This window comes from Taudactylus pleione, unplaced genomic scaffold, assembly GCF_031769625.1.
Source record: "Taudactylus pleione unplaced genomic scaffold, aTauple2 ptg000183l, whole genome shotgun sequence".
In the NCBI taxonomy this organism is placed as follows: domain Eukaryota; kingdom Metazoa; phylum Chordata; class Amphibia; order Anura; family Myobatrachidae; genus Taudactylus; species Taudactylus pleione.
This window is the reverse complement of record NW_028284585.1, coordinates 4,566,381-4,570,575: the sequence shown is the minus strand read 5'-3', so window position 1 is coordinate 4,570,575 and position 4,195 is coordinate 4,566,381. Positions and strand designations below refer to the sequence as shown.

General features: G+C 35.0%; 1 pseudogene; it reads left to right on the top strand.

Moving 5' to 3' along the window:
* Positions 1-3,609: 3,609 nt before the first annotated feature.
* LOC148519758 (5S ribosomal RNA) lies at positions 3,610-3,728 on the top strand (annotated as a pseudogene).
* The last annotated feature ends 467 nt before the right edge of the window (positions 3,729-4,195 follow it).

Genomic DNA, 4,195 nt, shown 5'->3' with positions numbered 1-4,195 from the left:
TGGCGGTCGCATCAGGAGCAGGGTTTCAGGTAAGTTGTGGGGTTTTTTTGTGTGTAAGGGGCACTGCTTAGGGGGGGCTGCTTCATGGGGGCACTGGGGGCAATGCATAGGACAACTACTGGTGGTACTGAATAGGGGTGGGCTACTACTGTATAGGGGGACCACTACTGGGGAGTTATATAAGGGGCACTGCATGGGGGGACCCCTATTGGGTCTGGGGGCACTAACTAATTTAGCTGATTATTTATTTATTCTTATTCTTCTGAATCTCTTTCCTGCATTTGACACTGTTGTCCACTCTCATCTCATACAAAAACTATAATCCCTGGGTATTCAGGAAACAGTCCTGTTCTAGTTCACTTCCTACTGTACTTATGAAATTGCTATTACAGTGTTCTTTTCTTTTGATCCACCTATTTGCTTTCTTTATCAGTTGGAGTCCTATGTCCTCTGGTTTTCTATACCATGTCTTAAAACTGGAATCCCTTTTGTGATTCAATATAGATATACCATTGAATAAATAATATGGATGAAACCACAATGTTCAAATGATGGTGCAGCAGTTCTCGTTCTTTCTACTCAAAAGGTGGTAAGACTTCCACCTATGTTGGATGATGTGACTTTATTTTAAAGATGTTACAATAAAAAAGAGAGACATCAAACACTGTATGGTGTAGCATTTACATTTTAAATAGAAACACTGGTGATAAACACACAGTGTATTGAAAGGGTGCAACCTATAGATTGTGAAGAAGGGTTCTCTTACCTTTGTGTCAGTCTATTACTACTAAGTCTTGTTTTATTACTATTCTACTTTTACGGGGGGCAGCAGGACACATCAACAAAGAAGAAACCTCCATTAGAACCACAACAGAGGGGCATTTTCAATTTATGTAATTATACACTTAACAAATCAGAAGTATCATTATTGAACAAAGGTCTAAACTTTGCACCCACAAGCAAAATGAATAAATTTGATGTTTTTATTGATTTGAATAAATATGTGAGAAATCTTACATTGAAGCAACATTTTTTAAGAAAGGATGATGCAATAATGAGAAATTTTAATCAGGAACCTTCAAAATCAGGACTAAGAGGAAAATCCACATATTGCCCATTAGAATCTAAAGGTAATCACATCAGCATTTTTTTTGAGATGGTGAAAAAAGATTTAAGTGAAGAAGAGATTAAACAACTAAAACACCATAACCTAACAAATTGGGAGAAGGAGGCCCTAAACAATTGCAGAAAAACACAGAAATTGTGATTAAACAGGCTGACAAAGGGGGGGACTGGTGATTATGGATCATTCATATTATTTAAAAGAAGCAAGAAGGTTTTTGGGTGATCCCAGTTCTTACAATAAATTAGAAAAAGATCCAGTTGATGAATACATTGATGAATTAAGAACTTTACTATTGTTTGGACTATGTAGTTATATCATCAAGAAAGAAGAATTTCAATATCTGATGAACACCAGTCCCATAACCTCGGTGTTTTACTTTTTACCTAAGATCCATAAATCATTGTCAGAACCACCAGGAATACTCATCGTGGCAGGCATTGGATCACCACCATCTCATCTATCAGAATATGTAGATATTTTTCTACAGAAATACGTAAAAGAGCTACAATCATATCTGAAGGACACTACAAATGTCTTACAATGTATAGGTGAGCTGAAATGGAAAGAGACATACAACTGGGTTATGATTGATGTCCAATCTCTCTATACATGCATTGAACATACAAAAGTAGTTAATGCATCAAGACAATTTTTAGATTTGGATGATTCAATTAGCATGTTACACAAGGAATTTATATGTGATCTCATGTGTTTTATTTTGAACCACAATTATTTTAAATTTTTTGGCCAATTTTATTGACAGATCTGCAGGACAGTAATGGGTACCACGTTTGCTCCCAGTTTTGCAAACCTTTTTATGGGGTGTTGGGAGAAGAACTACGTATATAATAACAATCCTTTTAGTCAAAATATCACATTTTATAAAAGATACATTGATGATATTTTAATAATCTGGGAAGGACCTGAATATGTTTTAAATCAATTTTTAACACATGTTTTAATTCAGTTACCATTGATTTTTTAGATTTCATTCTTATGGGAGAAAGGATACAATCTCTGCTAAGAACTTTATAAAAGATGTAGACACCAACAGCTATCTACATTTTAAAAATTGTCATCATAACAAGTGGAAACGGAACATCCCTTACTCTCAGTTCCACAGGATCAGAAGGAATTGTAGCAATACTGAGACATATTATAAACAGATGGAACTGTATGCTGAGAGGTTTAAGGAGAAAGACTATCCAGAAGAATTGTTGAATGAAGCAATTTCCAAAACCAAAGAACTGGACTGTAAACATCTGTTGGAAAACATATCAAAAACCCAACAAGCAACAGAGTCAGTTCCATTTATAACGACTTTTAATGGACAAGAAAAAAACATCAAAAAGTCCCTAGAAAAACATTGGTATATTCTCCAGATGGATCCTGTTCTGAAAGATATATTACAGCCAAAACCTCAAATTGTATACAGGAAATCAAGGAATTTGAAAGATTTACTGGCTCCTAGTATGTTGAAAACAACTGACACAAGAGTAAATATGATTCTGAAATGTGTAGGTAGCTTCAAATGTGGACACTGTAATATCTGCAAATTTCTTCATCCTCAAAGGAAAACGTTCCAAGACTCCAAACGGATCAAAGAATATAAAATCAAGGAATTCATGAACTGTAATTCCACTTCAGTGATTTACCTTTTAGAATGTACATGTGGGTGCAGATATGTGGGTAAAACCAAAAGAACCTTAAAAATAAGAATACAAGAACACATCAGAAATATAAAAAATAAAGTAGAAGGACATATAGTTTCAAGGCATTTCTCTACCAAACATAATTCCAATCCAGAAGATCTTACGTTTAAAGCTAATGAACATGTCATGCTGGGTCAAAGAGGTGGAGACATAAGCAACTTATTGTCCAGAAGAGAAATGTTCCTGATTTTTGAATTGAACACTCTATCATCGGCAGGCTTTAATGAAAGCTATGAAATAGCCCCATTCCTTTAAATATTCTGGACAAGAAGATGAGAACTGAGTACAAGTACCAATTCATACTGTTATACCAGTATGTAGAAGCCCATAGTGTTTGTGGTTATTCTACATAATTGAGCCCGACTAGTACTTGGATGGAGGACCTCCTGGGAATATCGGGTACAGTAGACACAAGTACACCCAAGGTTGAAGAGTCATCAGGAACATCTTTTAGGATGAAGATAAACCAGTATATGTACGAATACCTACGGTTTTACCACTATGTAGAAGTCCAATTGGATCCAATTAACATAGTTGGGCCCGACTAGTACTGGGATGGAGGACCTCCCGGGAATATCAGGTACAGTAGAATTAAGTATATTTTCTAATTAAGTATTGCTTGGAACATCACCAAGGGACCATCAATCGCTGTACGAAACTAAGAGAACTATTGAGACTTTTTCCTGGAGTTAATTACATTCAATTAAAAAACATACTGCACTCCAGATGAGGATGGACGAAGAAGCTAGTGAAGTTTTAGAGATATAATATATATACTGTCATTCCACTCTGGTTACGCCCAATCTCGACCGACCTTGGAAGCTAAGCAGAGTTGGGCCTGGCTAGTACCTGGATGGGAGAACTCCAGGGAACACCACGTACAGTATATGCTACCCATCTCCACAAAGTCATGCAACATTATCTTAAATAATGAATATGAATGTAATGAAGAAAGAAATAACCACTAAAAAATAAACATTTTGGTTTCTCATCCTGGACTTGTGCCAATTTTGGTCTTAGTGGCTGTTTTGAAAAAGATCGGACATATGGACAATGTTCAATTAAGAAGAAGACTTTTATGATTATTAGATTATTTTAAATATATATCTATTGTCCAGATTTTTGGACTAGCAAATGGTAGTGGTGACTCCAACTTTATATCATCCAAATATTTATATTTTAATTAATTATTCAAATATTTATTTTTTTATAATTATGATCCTATGAATGCTTAGATGTTCTCTATTCTAAAAATAATTTAACCATTTTTTAAGAATTAATAACATGCTTTAAGAGGCAACAAATGTTAAGTACAGTGTCTGTTACATGTTTTTTATTATCCCTAGATCGGGCACAA